Here is a 20,504-nt window from a genome sequence, read left to right as displayed (position 1 = left end):
CTGCATGAAGGCGTTGGACGTGTTGTTCAAACGTGTCTGCAAAGACCACGACGTCATCAAGGTAAACAAGACATGATTGCCATTTGAGCCCCGTGAGAACCGTATCCATCATTCTTTGAAAAGTAGCTGGCGCTGAGCATAGACCGAAAGGCAACACTTTAAACTCGTACAGACCGTCGGGAGTAATAAACGCCGTCTTTTCGCGGTCGCGCTCGTCCACTGCGATTTGCCAGTAGCCGCTACGCAAATCTATGGAGGAAAAATATTTAGCGTTGCGTATACGGTCCAACGAGTCATCTATCCGAGTAGAGGATAAACGTCCTTTTTGGTGACCTTGTTCAGTTTACGGTAATCAACGCAAAAACGCAACGTACCATCCTTCTTCTTTACTAGCACACTTCTTTACTAGCAATATTATGCCACTCTTACGTATGTAGACGCAAACACTGTTCATGGTGCACAGTCGTAATTTATGCATAACTACTGCAGGCAGCAAAGCTAGCACACTTAAAAGAACTATAGCGCAGTTGTATACACAGTCTGACGCGCGTTGCTTTCTTTGGCAGTCTTATCAATTACATTACGCAGTCTATTTAAATAGATTCCACGTGAGTTTTAACGCAAGCCCTGCTCTTTGTAAGGCCTTGCTCAGCGCTGTTACACTTCATTCCTTCGGCAAATTTACGAGACTGCTTGAGGTATATCCATCCTAAATGATGCATTATATAGAATTAACCTTTGTCACTAACAACTTTTTACGCCTATTGTGAAAGCGCATGTACCGCAATTAGGAAATCGTGGCTAAAGTGTTTTTCTCAAACTTGTCTTTTTAAAATGCCGGCAGTCAACACAGCAGATCCGTGCGAGATCTTCCGGAACACCAAGTGTGACGCAGGACAGAAGCTCAACTGCGCCGTCAACGGCAACGTCTGTCACTGCAAGTGTGGTGAGCCCGAGTTACAAGCATTGGGCCGGCTTTTGTGATCGTATTTATCAATCCAATGTGAGGTTCGTACAACGATCAAACGAAATTAAAATCAACAAATCTCACCCTGACACTAAATTTCAACAAGACAGACAAGCAGGTGTCTGGCACTGTTATCGCTTTCAAAGCACGTTAACGCCCGCGACTAGCGCATGTCACAACAGCACGTGCAAATGGCACCCAAAAAGCCTTGAAAGTTAGCGGTGGTCGTGCTTGCGTGCGGATTATAATCGCCGCACATAATCCCACAAAATCGCCGCATATATTTCACGTCTCCTCGCATTGCTACTGTCCTGCACAATAAACTGACATTCGGCTCCAGTGCATCTGATTGCTTCAGAGCTTAGTAACTGCAGTCGCACGACCGGAAAATCAAACAGCAAACAACCGCACAAAAGTAGTCGCTTTGCGACCAAAACGGTCATTGCAACAAGCTGCTCTGCAACTTACTTCCTCACAGGGCCGGCACCTGTGGAAGGTACTAACAATCCTTAACACCGTGTCCTTGTTGCCACGTAAAGAGAGAGACAAGTGGTGTGCTACAAACTAGCACGAAGTTCGCTTGTCAGCAGGAGTCTCCTGTGGAATTTTTTGCGAATCTGGCGTATTTTCGCGTGTAAGCAACCTCGTGTTTATATCCAAGTTTAGACTGCCCACCGAAGCGCAAAATACCGCTTTGCCACCGGTCAACATAGCACGCCCGCAAAGATTCCGTCGCAGTGTCGAATTTTCTCCTCCTGCTCGCGCTGATCACATAATCTAAACAAAATTGACTCACTGTTAGCTCTCTCAGCATGTAATATGCAGCATGTATTTTTTTTTTTGTTAGCGTAGCGTAGCACTACAAATACGCACACACTCTGGCTTCGTATTCCTTAGGTATCTGGGCAGGTGACGCCCGTGATTGGCCCTCTTTAGGGCGATCGTACGATTATCACTCCAATCGTTTTATCTAACGGCGTACACCCAAACGTCGGCCAATAAAGAAACGATTTCGAGCGAGTTCGTCAGAGTAATTGGAAGCCTCAAACACAAAAAAAATTCCTAGAAGAGCTCATTGCCTCACGAATTCAACGCCGTGAAAAATTTAACAATCCGTCCAGTGCAAGTGGAGCTGCAAAGGTTTGTCGCATGCTGTGATTGCATTATCTCTTCTCTCGTCCCAACGACAGCGCTGGAAGCTAAGCAGGGAGGGGTGGCAAGGCAAAGAAAGTACAGGGCCTCGTGACTTTGAGCACTTTTTTTTTTTTCGAAAGCGCGGCTTTTTCAATGTGATCGTGCGCGCACGCGTGGACAAGTAGGGGCCTCTCGCGGCTACCTCGGTAACTCAATTTTTCGGTCCCTGACGCGCAGACGATTTTTCGCTCACAACCAACGGGGCCGACGCTGGCGGCGGGTTTTTTGTGACACGAGCTCTATAACGCTCTCACGTTAATACAAAGGTAGACAGAGTGGGCGCCTACTTCAAACTGAAGTTTATTTACAAAACAATTGCCAGGTTTTATCGCGCAATAGCAACATAGAAACGCATGCATTAACCCGCAAGCTAACGTGTGATTGACAGATGAAAACCACGGCAATAACTAAAAACAATAAAGATGCTTCTGGTGCATCAGGCTCACAAAACTGAGAACGAAAAAGCAGTGGTGCAAGTCGTGGGTCTAATGCCAGCGTTAAAGACCTATCGAGAAAAGCACATTAACTGTTTAGCAGGTTAATCTACGACCGGCTTACGCAATCGCAGCCATCCTAGCATTGTTAGGGTCTTTTCACCAGTTTTTTTTTTCGGCTTTGTGAATCTCATGCTCAAGGAGCAACTATTGTTTCTTTGTTTTTATGGTTTTCATTTATCAGGTGATAGCTGTTCATCTGCTGTTAATTTGTAGGGTCCCGCATACGGTTCCCAGCTGCGGCATTTTTGTCTTCTTAAAACCTGGCAATTCACTGCAAATAAACTTTAGTTCGAAGTGAACCCTCATACTGTGTATTTTGTGTGTTTTGCGTTTATAAGTTTCGTCATGGATCAGTGCAAACTCGCCTGACTTTCCGGTCTTCCGACCAATTATGGAGCCACCTTCACAATGGCGAAGGACAAGAAAGGCTTCATCACCACGTCTGTCGCAGATTGTTGCTTTTGTAGAAATGGCACTTGATTTTTTGAAGCTGCTTACTAACCGATCCTCTCTCAAAGCTCCGTGACTGAAGGTAGCGAAGCCACTAATCTCATCGGCCCCGAAATCTTAACAAGTCGCATTGCGCTGATCCTTATTATATGCGAAGCAGCTTATGGCACAGGTCAATCTGGTGTGTGGCGTGATCGCACTTACTGCTCATCCGCAACAGCTGGCCCAGGCACTGCCTTACACTCTCTCAGCCAGCATGATGATGTCACGGAACGACATTCTGTGGACGCGCGATAAACCAACACGCTGCATGCTAGGCAGAACGCGCTGGCACGTGCTAGCACGTTCGCACCTGTGTAAGTGGCTGTGTAAGAGACTGTGGCCTCTCCCCCTTACACTCTCTCGGCAATCACGAGATTGCGTCGGAAAACGAGATTATGTACACGCGCGAGGAACGTACTTGCTTTCGCGTGACGGGGCGATGAAACTGCGTGGCGTGCTCCAACACGAGTTCGATACGAGTAACGGCAGCAGAAACTGTACAGTGAATTCATGGTGTACTTTACTTGTAAGGACTCCTTAACATCGGGCAATGTTCCCGTGACGACCGGGATTCTAAGTCGACACTTATTCGCACGCTACTCATGGTTTTCTTCACTGAGAGATGGTATTTTTTTTTTTACGTTGCGGTGGTTGTGCTAGTACATACAAGACGTACACGAGTAAACAGAAGCTATTATCGGAACGACAGAAAGCATGCCACTAGTGCAATATTGCATGTCTTCGATTCAAAGGAATATTATTCTTGTAAGTCTGCCACTTTTTTTTTCTCCATGCAGATGCCGATACGTCAAATTGATGGCGTCCTTGGGATCCAGGAAGAAGCATTAATGTCTGAAAGTTTTGCACGATAGTAAGAAATATATACCCTTATCAGACTACTACCAGTTTCTGGCCCAGCATAGCTTTTGGACTGCGTACTTCTGCACTGCGTGTGCTATATCAAAAGAGACACAATCATGCAGGACATTTTTTTTTCGCGTGTGCAAAAACATAACAAAAAAAAGACTTTGAGGACACTTCAGCTTCGCCTTCAAGAGTGGAACGCGATAGCGTAATCGGGTCTCGCTCATAGTGTATAATGCAAGTTGTTAAGTACGCAGTCTACGACTATTATTTCTTGTGCGAATAAGCGAAGGGCCTATTACGTGTCTTCAAGGTAACACGCAAGCCTACGCAGTTTTTCATTCATTTTCTCGATGCTTTTGCTGCTGATGATGATGATTCGGTATGTCTGAGCACTTGGTTGACCAGGTGGGCCTTTAAAACACCCACCCATTTCGCAATTCCCATGATTTGCCACCTGGCGTGATTTCACGCTTCTGTTATGCAATATTACACACGCTAGGGGGACTCCTTGCACTACTTGACATTCATATAGTGTTCTTTTTCGGAGCAGTGTCAAGAAATATTGTGGCTCTGTGACAAAACATCTGCTTGCCACAAAGAAGACCTGGGTAAAATTCTCACTCAAACCCGCAAATATTTACGATTTATTTTATTTGCGTATTTTTCAATGTCCGGGTCATTAACAATATGATAATTTTTCAATCGCAACCATCGACACTTCCGTAGATGCTGGCACTAGAATTTCAGCAAAACGGGCTCTTTCTTACAAGCCAACGTTGTGAAGCAAGTTTAGCTCATACCAGTTGATCAAAAAGATGTGTTTCGCATTTTTTTTCCAAATTCATGAACATAGCATGGGCTCACGACAGAAAAAAAAAACGCCAGGACTGCGCAGAAAGCGCAGCACAGTAACAGCAAAAGCGGGAAGAGCGACATTTCTTGGACCCGTCGTGAACTCTTTCAGGGACTGCTAACACAAGTATGAGAGTGTGCTTTCGAGGTCTCCACCACGCCATGAATCTGTGAATTGTGAGTAAGCGAGACAGACAAGGGCGTTGAAGAAAACTGACATGGACAGAGCGATACTTTCAACGTATATTTTATTTTCACATAACCTATAATTATATACCGAGCGAATGTGAATAACAGCAATAGATTTAGTGGATCACATCGCTGAAACCTAGCACGTCTACAAAGTACTGTCACGACGTAGCAAAAATCATGTTTCCGCGAAAAATTCACCTAATGTAGCTCTAAAGAGATATGAAAAGTTCGCTAACGCACGTACCTTCTAACCTCGCAAAATCATAGGCCTCCACAATCTCCCTTGTAATCTTACCTGGTGCTTTGAACAGGACTGAAGTAGAAGTGTTTTCGAACAACGGCTTGCTGCCAGAGTCTAGGCAATGGATGCCCAAATGACCCTATAGATAGCGTTCATGACAATTTAATGATGCTCTCTCTATCTCTGATACATCTGCCGGTCTGCCCAACATGGGTTATTTCACAAGGAAGTGCAATAGCATAGACAGTGTTGTGAACACAGGCTACAAAAGAGTATACTAATGTGACAATCGTTTACACTACTGCTTATTTAATTAATCTGTTGACAACACTTTAGTAAACGCTCGGTACCAGAAGAAATTGCGTCAACCACTAATGTTCCTGCAAATATTCTGATATTGAAAAGAACGCCGTGCATGTAGGGCCGAACGGCAACTTTTCAAACTGTAACACCACCACTGATGCCCTTAGATGAGGTTTTCAGCTTTCTTCTCAGGCCCTCTGGGACCGAGCTAAGCGTATACCTAATGGGCAGCATGACTGTTTAGCGCTTCGTCTCATCCAGAAAACTACCTTCTGCTTTGTCGTTACCGAACTTCAATGAAGTAATTAGAGCAAGAATATACTAAGGTGCATTTACTGAGTTCGGAATGGATGGTAGAAAAAGGCTGGACGAGATCATTGCCTCTCAGCTTATGACTCCAGCAATTTTCCTGGAGCGAAAATGGGAGTCTGAAGACCCAAAACTTGATAAAATTTCCATTGGGCACTTCACCAGTCGAGGCCAAAGAGGACAGCACTTTCGTGAATTTGTTTATAACTTTAAAAGACCGCTAGGTCCATTTCATTTTGAACTCATTTATGCAGGTTAGACAGGGAAGCATGATTTGGGGTCAAATTACTCATGCATATATAAGCAAAGTCTGTTACGGGAATTGTTTGCAAGAAGTCTGTTATCACTTTTCGCAATGCGTAAGAGTCTTTGGAGGTAGTCTTATTTTTTGCATGTTTTAGTCGTTACGTATTCAGTATGTTTATTCCAGCTTAATTTCTTTATACAAAGAACTTACAATTAAGGACACTAAGACTTTGGTATACAATTAAGGACACTACGACTTTGGTGCATTTTAAGCGCGTTCGGGATCATTCGCCCACTTGCGAAAAAGTGTGCGTGCATTATTTTTGAAAAATTTATTTCCGATAACCAATCACTAAACATTTGTATTTTTTTATTTAAATCAGACTGTAGTGAAATGGCGTTATCGTGGCAGGTTGTGTCTTCACAAACAACGCAACTGTCTGCTAAAAGTCGCATTTCTTATGTAAGATTAGTTATTTTCGAGGTTGTTTATGTATATGAGAAAACGTAATTGGCCAAGAACGGAACCATAAGAAACACCCTAAATGGCTGTAAAATCAGTGTGGATAGATAAAAAGTTGTGTAGACAAATAACCTGAAGTATGTTGGTTCAGAATTCTTTAATTCATAGCACAAAGTGGTGGTCAAGTTAGAAGTTTCTAAATTTAAGTTTTAGGCAATTGTGGAGCAGCTGGTCAAATACTTCGAAAAAGTCGACCAACATGGCGTCTGTGTAAACTTGATTGGGTATGAAAGTATACGAATATCCGAGGCGAGTTCTGTGTTGTTTATGTGACATAAACAAGTTTTACGAAATCCATGTTGTTTATTGAGTACAAGTTGTTTCGGTTGAATCAAGTTATATTGTATAATATTTACATTACATTTACTTATAATGGCATCCCCTATACTTTCCGTGGCAATGTTGTCTGTTATCTTCTCACTGATGCCCTCTATACTGGTCTATTCAAGGCGTCTAGCCATTCGCGACGCTATCAATAGCATATCACTGAATGACGTGTTTGCACGAACATACGACACGCTTAGGCGCTTTTACAAAGAAGGAAACAACCTCGGGTTCGCAAGGATAACATACATGACATGCAAACAACGGTGCAGCTTGTCACTCTTGCTCACAAGGCATAGCCGGATAGATGGTTGGAGGCATCATCAACACTCTATTTGATATGCATTGAGACGTCGTCCGTGGTTGTTGGCCTTGTTGCTGAGGCACGCTTCAACGACGTATTCATTGCGTTCTGCCCGCAGCAGAGATGTAGTCAGTACAAACACGAAGTATTCATGCGAGGAAGGCGTGACGGAGACGCTCCGTCAGATCCAGGGTCTGACGTTCTTTTCTATACTAACGTGTTCAGTCAGTCAGTTGCACATTTCAAGTCTGAGTTACTTCGTGTGTGAAAGCATTTCAACTACGCTGCGTTGCAAGCATTTCAGTGGTTTTACGTTATCTCATGTAAAGGTCTACCAATCCTCGTAGAAAAAAGTCTGGGAACGAGCATGTTGGTACTATTTCATGATTGCCAAACCTAACGCAAAATAAAGACGCAGGAACGACAGACAAGAAAGACAAAATGCTGGTCTTTCTTGTTCTCCTGTGCCGTAGTACTTTGGAGTTTTTTTTTCTCGTTATACTAGGTCCCCGTTGTCGTTAACGAATTCATAGGGTCTTAATTAGTTGAGTATAAGTCATATTTCACTCCCCATCCCCCTTCGATGATCAGAGGTAAGCACTTCCCTGTGCCCCCCCCCCCCCCCCTCCCCTCAGGTGTGCTCATATGTTAACCACGCCAATCTACAAGTCAGGTACTACTTTAGAATTCTGTGGCATTTCCTCCTTAAAGCAGACGTAGAGACGCCCTGTCCTTCCTTTGCACCTCCTACTCTTCCTTCTAAACCAATAGCCACGTCCTCCAGATTGACGTCGTGAGGGGGACTGCCGGTGACCACACCTTCAAGAAGAATGTCGATTGTATGAGTGGGCGGGACTATTGCATTAGTTATAGAGATGAACGGCCGACACACTTCTGTGAGAATTAGAACGCTTTTGTGCATGATTATGATTACTTTTAGGCCGGCTTCCTAGGCCGGCTGCTGGTGCCTAATGTAGAGTAGCGTTGGCTAATGCGCGAGCCGGGCACGTAGCGCGTAGGCAAGATAACCGCTGGTCATTAAGGGTAACTGTATTCCCAGAGAACGCAGACGCGCGAGTTGAAGACAAAGTTAGGTGGGCCGATGACATCTAAAAGTTCGCGGGTATTCCTTGGCAGCAGAAAATATTAAACCGAGTTGATTGGCAGATTATGGGAGAAGCCTTTGCCCTGCAGTGGGCTTAGTCAAGCTGAAGATTATTATAATGATGATGATGGCTGGTGCATGACGCTAATAATTGTTTCAGAAACAAAATACTACCCGTCCAGGTGTCCTACCGGTTAGGCTGTGGCAACAAAACGTGGATATTTGCTACCTGAAACGCCTCGAGGTTTATTTCATGTTCCAGCAACATCACCTATATTATTGGCTCTACACCGTGGGGGTCTTGTAGTCATGGTACTCGGCTGCTGATTCGAAGGTCGCGGGATCGAATCCCTATTGCGGTGAATGCGTTTTCAATGGAAGCGAAAGTGTTTCAAGTCCATGTCCTTAGATTTAGGTGCGCGTTAAATAAACCCAAGTGATCGAAATTTCCAGAGCCCTCCGCTGCGCTGTCTTTCATAATCATATCGGGGTTTTGGGACGTTAAACCGAGATATTGGTAATATTTTATTATTTACTCAGGCCCCTGTTGGGCCGGGTTTGTGGTGGGCTACTGATAAAAATAAAGACCCGTGCAGTGCGCTAGCTGTAACATAACTTCAAACTAAGGCTAGCATACAATCTGCCAATTCAGTCTAGTTCGTGTTGCAATCTTTTCCCTCTCCTTCGTTTCTATGAACACTAAGCGGGAAGCCGCCAGCCTCGCCACCGAAACTGACTCTCCCCCTCGACATTACTCATCAAGGTGAGGGAAACGCGATGTCCGTGACAGTCCAGATGTCACGGAGGAAAGGATACGCACGTATTTTCCTACGAGTGCGCAGTGCTATCCTATGGCGAAACACAACACGGCCTTGCATCTCAGCTGCGTGCGTTCTATCTGATATCTTCTCTTATCTTGGCGCACGGTGCATTTGGCGATTATCGCGACTCCGATGACGACGTTCGCCGAAATGCCTCTCGAGATTACGCGAATGAAAAACATAATATGAATCACAGCCTGTTATTATCGCGAGCCAGCGCTTCTAACAAAGTCACCATTTACTCAGAAAAGAGAGGACCAATCTATTGCTTCTATTTTTTTTTCTATTCTTTCAAGTCCTTCTCGCCTGAAGTGTCGGAATCGGTGATAGGGCCTTTTTGGTTCGGCCACTTTCTCTCGGGCGTGCTAGGAGTGTCCCCGAAAATTTTGTCGCGTCTGACCTGTGCAAGCTTGGATATAAGCAGGTGCGCAGCGAGGGACTTACCAATTCGAGTAAGTACACGCTTATCATCGCAGGAGGGGTCAGAACTGGGCTAATTCGTGCTACATCATTAAAATGAGAACAAGCAGCACAAGGCATGGTATGGGGATAGAACCAGACAAGGCGCATAAATACCAATTGCTTTATTGCTACAAAATGCACTATGTGCCTAATCTTGGCGTCGAGGACAAAGAAAATAAGAGTATTTGCGTGCACACAAAAAGCAAATGATAACGTAATGTTTCGGCCTTTATACAAACACTTTGTTTTTGACACTTCTTGACATGGAGCCTATTTTCATATTGCATTTCCCAGTAATAAATCAGTGTCAATGAGAATAGTGATAGTGAAGGGAAAGGAGGGCACTCAAGTCCTCGCATTCCCCGCGTATTTCAATTTTTCATGTGTGCTCAGACATATAAACAGAAATACTCATACACATACCCGTACTGCCACGTAAAAATTCACGGAACATGCATAAGAAATAATTTACTCCCCCCCCCCTTCCCCCCAGAAAAAACAATGTTATGAATGTTACGCCTCAAAATCACGAGATAGTTTTGAGAGACGCAGTATATAGTGCAGTCTCTTCTGCGCACGCGCAGGAGAGACCCCGCTCAGTGGAGGCGGCGACCTTTAGAGCACTCCCGACGAGTGCCCGTCATGCCATCTCACCACTGATAACAAGAAAGCGCAAAAGTTTTGAAGTTTTGAGGAGTACCAAGTGGTTTATGGGGTATATAAATGGCTTGCCATTAGCGCTCCAGGCAACGTATGTTCCCTGGTCACTTAGCCACGGAGCGTCACTTATTCTAGTGGTCTCGTCGCTTTGTGACGTGATTAGTGGTCACATCACGTCGTCCTCTTCCTCTTAATGTCACTTCTCCTCCTCTTCTGGCATGACTAGTGGTGACATCCCGTCATCCTCTTCAAAAAGGCACGTGCATTTTTAACAGATTGGGTATCTCCTGCTTGCCTGATTGGTCCGTATACGCTGTTTTTCAATTGCCTAACAGCGCTGGTCTTCCAGGCAGTCCACATACCCGTGGATGCTGCAAAATCTCATTTAGCGGCAACGCAGGCTCATTTTGCGTAAACGAATTCGGGGGTCCACAGCGCATCTCACCACCGCTGACAACGGCACCGGTCATGCAAGCCTAAGATTATGCCATCATTTTCTCTGGTTTGTATTTGTGATTCGGTGCAGTGTGGTCAAGTTATGATAGATAAATAAAACCCCGATCAGTGCTTCCCGGAATCATCGTATCGACTTGTTATCGCTTGCCTGTGCGTAATCACTCCCACATTTTGTGTCGCTAGTCTTTAGATGAGTCCAGCTTGGACGCCCTGAAACTTCACTACAATATATGTATAAAGGGTATGGCTTCGGTGACCAACTCCGGCGACAAAAACCAGCTGACAATGGCCATATATAATTGAATAAAAGCAATAGTCTGCTTCTGGCTATATCCGCCCAAGTTACGAACTAAAGGTTAGGGGCCACTCGCGCAATCAAAGCTTTGGATAAAAAAAAATAAAGCAGCATTTTCGTGCGGTTCTTATCAATAGATAAAGCTGGCCGCATTTATAGACTTGTTTGCGCGCGGCGCGCCTCGTAGGAAGCCGGCCGTCTTTGGCGATTCACTCATTTTTTGTCTGCATTAGGGTCACATCTTAATAACCATGACCGCGTTGAGCGGTCACACCGTGCCTACACAGCCTACAAATGTCTTCGAAGCAATGTTTCATGTTTTACTCAGCCCGTCATGACAGTCTAGGGCCTATATGAGGCTTGACCACTGACTGACTCGAAGGTTGCGGTATCGAATCACGGCCAAGGGCAGTCGCATTTTAGATGGGAGCGAGAATGCTAGATTCACATGCGCTTAGATTTAGGTGCGCGTTAAAGAACGCCAGATGGTCGATTATAAGCCTCTCGGGGTGTTGAGCACTTAGGGTGAGAACTATAGTGAACTCTTTGTATTCCGTGGAGTTTTCAGCGTGTATCCCTCTTGATAACACATGCTTTGCCCTTGCAGTTGGACATGGCTACTCCTTCTATTTTGAAGTCAGGGTAGTCTGCAGCGTGTCCACATAAAAAGAGTGTTGGTCGGTGCCGTACCATCAGTGAAATGTTTTAACGAGTGCTGCACGCATGCCCTGATTATACTGTCTATCCATATTTTGAGCTGCTGATGTTACTTTGAGTGTTGTTTAAGACGTACCTCCCAATCAGTGTACGTTGTAGCCTCTGTATCTGATTGAGTCTCTGATCTTCAATCAATGCCTCCATTGTAATTTGTAGTCAAAGCCTCGAAAATCTGGCTATTCAGGCGTAAAAAAAAACGCACGTAGCCACTTTCAGGGCTATCAGTGAGATGTATAACTATTCAGTTTTTTTTAATGCAAAACGTTTTTTAGCGACCTTCAGGGACATTGAGCGCATCTATCTATCTATCTATCTATCTATCTATCTATCTATCTATCTATCTATCTATCTATCTATCCTGTCGCGTACGTCGTCAAACACTTCCCGCCAGACAGTGGTACTTACCCATGGGCGGGTATGTGCCGCTAGTTGCGGGTATGTGCCACAGGTGATGGACACTTAGTATATACCCAGCAATGACGAGAACATGCATGGGCAATTTTAACGCTTGAGCGTTAAGAAATACCTGAATTCGGTAGCGTTGACCCGCCTAATGCAGAGAATAAATGTGAGGGTCACAGAAGGAATTAAACACTAGCATTTTGCATGGCCATGAAGCATTTTACCACAGAGCTACGCCAGGTCTCGGAACTAGTTTTCAAATAGAACCTAAGCTTCGTGGAACGTCAATAGTGGTTGCAGTGCTACCTAGCCAATTTTACATACATTACATATGTACTCCTTTGATACAGCCGTCACGTCTGGTTAACGCCGATTGTGGTTGGTTGCCATGCGCTGAAGTTGATTTATGTAGCAGTGTCTAGGGCCAGCATTCTCGCGAATATCAGCGTCTGGTGTTGCTCATACGCATGTTCCAGTTGGCATCATTGCGCAAGTTCCAACAACTGGTTATATAAACATCTGCAACTCTTCCAACATATGTGTGTGCGTCCAACATTTGTACATACATCCGCATACTTCGCATAACGTCGATTCCCAGGTATGTGGAATCTGCCGAATTTCGGATGTATCGATGTTATAGGGGCCCTGCAACGCTTTATGAGCATGGTCAGAAAACGCTGCCGATCGGTAGTAGAGGCTCCCGAGAACACGCGAGCCAAGTATTATAGCACAGCACGCGGCCTGGGATTCACAAGTAATTATCAATGTCAGCTAAAAATAACTTTCTCTTTTCTCGACAAATCACGGAACAAGCCCGAAAATCACTCGTAGTAAGCCATTTATCAGCCATTGGCTTATTTGAACATGACGTGCTAGGTTGTTACAGAGATCGCCGTGAGAGGCCGTCACTTGTCCTTAAACACACAACTCTTAAACACACAGTGATAGTACTCAACTTTATGGATAGATGGTGTGAGCCAATACCCGATTAAAAGGGCACAGCTGGATCCATCCATCCATCCATCTATCCATCCATGTGCGCGCGATCGAACTGAAAAAGGCACGCATTCGAAGAAAAAAAAAGCAAAAGGGGTGAAGGTCACGAGAAGCTAGTGACGTTTTTTGTTTGCCCCTCCCATCGCTCCCTGCTTAGCATCTAACGCTTTCGTCGGGACAAGAGGAGAGGGCATGCAATTGCAGCGTGTGACAAATCTTTGTAACTCCGCTCGTACTGGACGGATTTGTAAAACTTTTGCTGCGTTGAATTTGTGAGGTAATACGCTTTTCCGATTATTTATTTCATGGTTACTCAAAAAGTATTTCAGGGTCCCTTCAAGATGCTCTATTACTTATACGGCTAAGCTGTAGATTGAGACGTAATAGTATTATCATCTTAAGTTTTACGCCCCAAAACTACCATACGTATACGAGAGACGCTGTTGTGAAGGGCTCCAAAACTTTCGACCATCTGGTGTTCTTTGGTGTGCACTGACATTGCACAATACACGGGCATCTATCTTCAGCTACGTCGTTCTGAGGCCTAAGGGACGGCTTTGAGCTCTCCCATAGTAGAGTACCGAGTACTCTAAATCATTGGGTACTTTTTCTAAACCCGCATCTATCGTTCCGCCTCCATCAAAATTCGACCGCCAAGGCCGGGATCGAAACCACGACCTTATGGTCAGCAGCCGGAAACCCTAGCCACTGTTCCGCCGAGGAGGACTAGATGAAGACATGTGTGATGAAAATGACGTCTGACTTTTTTCAACAATGGCGGTGGTGGTATACCCTGAAGATTCGTGAATTACCCGATTAGTTTGCGTTTTAAGCAGCGTCAGGGTGTACATCGCCTTGGCCTTGGCGTGGACTTAGTGTAGACCCAATAAGCGTAGCTTGTTCACCTTGATTACGGATTCACCTTCGACAGCAACCGCGACGGTAGGTGCTGGTTAATATTTTCTTTAACAGTTTGTAAATAAAAGCAGTTGAGACATTTGTACTGCGTGCGTGAGCCCGTCCGTATTGTTGGGTGGCATCAGCTGATTCATGCAGTGCGTCTTGCTTCTCACCATCTGAGCCAGTGGTGGCCTAAAGCTTTGTCAGCAGCATACGAGGTATGCGTGATTTCTGGTACGCCATCTATAGTACAGTGGTGGTAGTTAGATCATTCCTATATTAACTAGCACGGAGAAGTGTTGATCCTAGTGGCGAGTCTTTTCCTGCAAGATGGGGTTACTCTGACATTATCTTGCCTATTCTTATTGCTCCTGGGCGATCATTGAGAAAAAGTGTGACGAAATCGTGTTTACTTCCACCACTTTAGGTAGCTGCTAAATGGGGTTACTACTCTCTTTCGAGAAGGAGTGCACTGTCCGTTCCATTCTACTGCGTCACTTTACCGTAAAATTGCCGTGCTACAACGGGAAGTAAAACAAGGGCAGTATTGTTCTGCCCTCAATTCGAGAACAAACATATGAGTTTTAGGGAAAAGAAAAAGCATCGCACAGTTCTTCGGCTCGGTTGAGAGGTAGAATGCATTTCTAACCCTGCCTTTAGGTATGTTTTTTGAGTTAAACAGACAAAAAACACAGTCACGTGGGCCCTTACGCATTGCCTAACGTGAATAACACCCCCTCCCCCAGAAAAAAAACACTGTGCGTTCCCCACATAGTTTTCGAGTGCCTTCATGGTCGACCGACAATTTACCATGTGACAATATCATTGATGGCGTGTTTATGAGACCTTTTTGTGATGTCACAATCACGTCACTCGTCGGCATCGGCATACGATTATGATTGTTTTTGTGCGCTGCTCATGCTGACGTCAGTTGATCACACCATTTGATAAGGCATCAAAGGTTCTTGCCTTTATAAGTTTGAATTACACGTACATGTCTGCTGTAGCATATAATGCAGTAGAATTGGTAACTGACCATGCGACACCGTGTTTCAGCCAAGCCATGGCGATGTTTCCGTTACGAAAAACAAACAACAGCAGAAGAGCGTCTTTCAGGGCACAAACGATGAAAAGCTTGCGGACCTGGTTTTATGCTACTATTTCCAGCGTATTGAAGCGACACGGCAGTTAAATGAAACACACTTTTATTCTATAGAATCAAGCATCGTTTCAAAACGCTCAAGTTTTTCGCGGCGGAAATAAAGACTTCATTAACCGATGGTTTCTGCACACACCCACCTACCATTGTTGAGTGTAGGCAACCATCATGGATAGGAATTGAAGTATCAATTGTTTCAAGTGGGAGGACCTCACCAGGCATCAATTTTCTTAGTCCATTCTTTCTTAAGTGCGACCTTGCGCACGTCAATAAAATAAATTCATTTCGATTCAACATATATCGCCACTATCATCGATGGAGAGCCACGGCTTGTGAAGCGCACCGACCGATTGCCGCAAAGGACAGGGCGGAACGTGACATAGCGTTGCAGAGCCACCACTCTACGACAGCGGAAGCGTTGCGAGCGAAGAACAACTTAGGCACCAGAAATGTGCAGTCTTCAGGTGGCGCCGACCAGACTGCTTCTTGCAGTGCTTCAGCTTCTTCTTGCTGCGAACTTCTTCCTTGAAAAGCCATGGCCAGAAGTGACGTCATTCTCGTTTTGAGAGCTGAAGTTTACGTTATGAATCTAGACTCTCTTTTTTTTTACCAATAGCATCCTTGGCAATGCTAACGGCTTGCGTGGTCAGTGTGGTTCTTGCACCATTCACTGCGCAGTAGCATCAAGATAGTCTATAGTTACAAACGCGTGATGCTAGATAGAGCAGCGCGACTTTTTTGCAAGGTCATGAACCGAGAAGAAAGAAGAGACGCTGGTTTTGAGAAAGCAGCTCCGTAGCTTTAACGAAGTATCAGTATTATCTGCGCATACTCTTCTTTTCTTTCTGGAAGCCCTTGAGAGTGGGAGCTTTTTCATTGTCGCTTCATATCACAGTTGCTTGGGTCATCTCACAAAGCGCATGAAGCTGTTCAAGAGTCTGTGTGTGGTATATTTTTTATCGTTCTTTATTTCCCAATAACTTTGTGCTTGCTTCCTTGCTAGCGATGGGAGGACCAAGTCAGTTCTTCGAAGCGTATCTGTGTGACAATAAGCAACATTGTTATATTTCAGAGCTCCACATGGTCACAGAATTGCAGGATTATCCTATCTCTGCTATTGAAACTGCAGCCAGCGCTGTCTGTATGCGATCCCAGCACCTTAGAGCTGCCGGTCAAGCCTCATCACCTCTACAACACCGAGACTGGTCCGATCAACGAAAATATTAATTCCTGACAGTCAGTTTCCTGGCAAAACAGACCACTCCTTGTCGTAGATACCAGATTTGTGAGTGTCATGCATTTTTCTGCGCATATGACTGCTGCAACGTACGCTCGTCTCCAGGCAATCCCGACACCAACGACCTTTTGCTTATCTGTCGTGTATGCTAAGGATATCGTCACTCGTGGTACTGTTCTTCTCCTTACGTTTCATTTCTAACACTTTCTCTTTGGCATAATCAATCTCGCGAGGTCGGAGTTAGACAGGCGTGCCAAGTGATAAGCGACCCTTTTTTCAGTGCCACGTGGTTTCGAATGCTGGCACCCCGCTTACCGTTGACGGAAAGAGCCCGGCCGTGGCCGACAAGTCCGTACTTGTAGAACTAGCGTTGCAGCCCACTATCGTTAGAGGATTCCCTTACAGGCCATATATACCACTTTCAAATGCAGTTTCGCTTTAGTCTGCACGAAGGCGGGGGCCTGTGAAGAGCGGCTCATGTAAGTAACCGACCATTGTCAAGCTGCTAACCAGTCCATAGTGAGGCATTCTAATTCAGTACTGTTAGCTTACTTGGACAAATAAAGAAAGCTTTTGTCGCGGACTACTGACTATCCTAGACCTCAAAACAATTCTTCCGCACAACTCTGGGGTGCTTCGGAAGCCTTCATATGAGGAGTTGACGTGGTAATGCGGAATAATGTCATGGGCGGGAATGACTGAGAGAGCGAGTCTGCGACGCGAGAGCCACCTGCCGCCGCGCCTGCGCGTTGCACGGGGCGCGCTTGCCAGGTGCAGGGACTTTCGACGGAGACGGCGGGGTGCGGGCATAAGGAGCTTCGCTCCCAGAGAATGGGGCAGCAACGTACTAGTATATCGAATACCGATGTAGCGGTGAAGCTTTACAGCGGAGCGAGGGCTCGCAAACAAGCGGCGGCTGTAGCGAGTGTAGTGTATCACGCGACACGCGTAGTCAAGGGAGCGAGTGTAGTGTTTCAAGATAGATAGCGACAAGGTCATTGGCGAGTCGAGGAGAGACCAGATGAAAAGAATAAGTTGGAATATAACTGAAACAGTGCATTGATTTCATTTGATAGTCCGCACTTTCTAAGTATCCTCTATAGAAGGAAGTGCATAGTTGAAGTGTTTCAAAGACGTGGCACAAGGTTAGAAACCAGGAGAAGCAAGAACAGTCAAAATGAATGCCAACGAATAAGCCTAGCACTTAAAGAAGCCAAAGCGATCGGGTGCACGTAGTCCCGAGCCTGAAGAAGCAGGTAAAACAGCTTCATTGCTACGACAGTATACCCTCTCCAGACTGTTTCACATTCTTACTCAGGCTCAGAACTAATAGCGCGTAATCGCATTTGCTTCTTGTCATTCTTGGCTTATTGGTTGGCGTTATTTCTGTTTCTTCCTGTGTCTTCTCGGTAGCAACTTTGCGCCATGTCTTTCAAGTAACGATTGCACCAATTGGCCTTACATGACGTACTATTGGATTGTGTGGTTCGCCTGACATAGCCGGCGGATGTGCTCGTGTACGTTGCAATAGAAAATAAGCACTCGGAATTTTGTGACGCCACGCTAAAATTGGGGCTCTCCAATTACGAGACAAAGTTCGCACATGAAACGTTGATTTTAATTTAATCTAATCTTTGACTCATTGTTTATAGCGCAATTAGTGTTCATCATAGTTTGAAAAGTAAAAAAAATGTCATTTTAGCAGCGCCTGAAGGACAGTGGTAGAGGTAGAGACTTTTCCATTAGACGCTGCTAAGTTGCCTCGTTTCAAATAGACGAGGGCATTTTCGCAAGCGTGTCATTTTAATGGTCTGAGCAGGTGATTAAAAAGTGTTGAGCTTTTTAGATGCGGAGCATCTTATACTCGCGCCTTGTAGTGCGCCGTCCGCACCGCTTCTCGAACATTCGACAGCTGACGCGCGCGCATGCGCCGTCGCGCCGTCGCCCACTCTTCCACCATCTGTGCATCCCTTCCTCCTCTACACACCGCGCGCGCTTCACTCCTCCACCATCTGTGCACCCTTCCTCCTCTACACACCGCGTTCGACATCTACAATTCTCCTGATTCTCCAGTGGACGCGCATGTGGCGTCGCGCTTCGAGAACATTCAACAGCTGACAGTGCATGCGCCGTCGTGCTGTATATATACTCAAGGTCGGCGCTCGCTCGCTCAGTTGCCGCTCGTCGGTTGGTTTGTACGGCGCGTCGACGTCCAAGGTCGCGGTGAAATGAATTCCAACGAATCCACAAACACAATGATCGACGTCCCTTCGACTAGCGCCGCCCTTTCGCATACGTGTGTACGTGTTCACTCATTTAACACCCCCTCCTACAACCACGTTAACCAATTTAGCCATCGACCCAAGTAAGTCGCAATTTAACACCCCATTTCACAACCACGTTAACCAATTTAGCCATCGACCCAAGTAAGTCGCACTTCAACACCCCGTTAACCAATTATATGGTCCGCATCCTCCTCAGTGTTCCCCCGAGGGAAGCTGCGGGCAATTTTTTTGTTTTATTAATTAACCCCACTCGTATACTTCTGAAAGCACTTGTTCTTGCTTATTTATGATGCCGAACATATAGACGAAACAGAATGAACGTCGGAGTGGCAGCTGCAGGACAAAAAGGTTCGCGATGTTTTCTTTATTATTATTATTCTATTTTTGTCGTGTACAGCCCAACGTGAAACTGACACGTTCTCTCAGACGGGCCTGTAATAGTTGCGAACCAGGGCCGGTGTACTGTGCAACTACGCTCACACCCCCGCTCACCCCACAGTCGCTCGCTTGTGGCGTGTACCTCTACACCGGGAACATTGAGTGAAATTCAAGCTAACAGGTACGTACCGACCCTTTCGGTTAACCAACGATCGCGCCGCCCATGTTGTTCTCTATGGCAAGGCACGTTCACCTCGGTGACACGTGTGCTAGATAATTTCGCGCTTGCCAGGTGCAGGGATAAAAGTACGCGCGCAATGGGAAACACGTATCTTTATATGCGTGCTGGTTAATACAATTCTATCTCTGTTCTTCGTAGTGGAGGTGTTTTGACTCGCAGCAAGGCCGGTGTCTTAGAAAGCTAGCTGGATTTGAGCTATTGAAAGTGAGCATGTGTCAAGCAGACCCTAGCATATATAGCATAGCCATCCATATCATAGTCTAGCGATGGGGTGGAAAACTGAAGTGAGGGTGAGGGCTTTCAGGGGGAGCAGTTGCGGATAAAAAAAATTGGCCGCGTATCTGCGTGTTTCTCTGCAAATTTCGTCGAAAGGGGATAGTCTTGCGTGTGGATATAATGAACAAAACGTTTATTTCATGTTCTGCGCGAGAAAATTGTAGATTACATTCTAAAAGCGCTGCGTTAGAGAGTCTCAATATGTGCAGTGAAGGCGAACGAGAGCATCGAGGCACGTTAGACACGAGCGCCATCTGGCAGTTATTTTCAAAAGTGAACGAAGGCGTGCGCACCCTCGGAGAAAGATGCATGCCTCGCCTATGTCGGAGGCGATAAGTAGTAGAACGCAAAGCGACAGGCAGGTGCCACCACCGTGTCGCCTTAGCAAAGCGTTGGAAACACTTGTCTTTTTTGAGCATTGCGTTGCACTGTCAGCGCAGCGTGATAAACGCTATGGTGCTTAGAATCACTCGTGTGTGCATTTTCTAGTATAAAGGCACACATACAAAACACTGACGTGTTGTTTTGGTGCCTAAAATATGCGCAATAATTGTTTTTTTAATGGACATTCACACAAGTATGAACGCCGAAACCTGAGCAGTATTGATGGGCGCAACGGATGGTGTTGGCTCTTTGAGGTATCGTTTGGTGCCATTAAGAACATTGATACCACGGACACACCAAAATTTTGGCATTGAAAATCCTCAAGAAAAACACTCGCCTTTAAAAATGACACAGCCTTCTATGAGATTGCTTATACACTACAGACAGTGAAGTGAGTCCATGCCAAGCAGCTTCTAGTA

At 45.5% G+C, this 20,504-nt stretch overlaps 1 protein-coding gene across 2 annotated transcripts in view; it reads left to right on the top strand.

Moving 5' to 3' along the window:
* The first annotated feature begins 9,575 nt into the window (after positions 1–9,575).
* The window catches only part of LOC119167185 (ATP-binding cassette sub-family G member 4), a 65,742-nt gene continuing 54,813 nt past the window's right edge, over positions 9,576–20,504 (top strand). Inside the window, exon 1 of one of the 2 annotated variants that reach the window (XM_075866961.1) lies at positions 9,576–9,689. The gene's annotated coding sequence lies outside the window, so the exon portion shown is untranslated. Of the gene's footprint in view, positions 9,690–16,981; positions 17,001–20,504 lie in introns of those variants that run through there. The other variant, XM_075866962.1, reaches the window with a different exon arrangement.

The sequence above is a fragment of the Rhipicephalus microplus genome, chromosome 6, assembly GCF_043290135.1.
Source record: "Rhipicephalus microplus isolate Deutch F79 chromosome 6, USDA_Rmic, whole genome shotgun sequence".
Classification (NCBI taxonomy): Eukaryota; Metazoa; Arthropoda; class Arachnida; order Ixodida; family Ixodidae; genus Rhipicephalus; species Rhipicephalus microplus.
The sequence above is the reverse complement of the archived record's forward strand: the minus strand, read 5'-3'. Positions and strand labels throughout refer to the sequence as shown.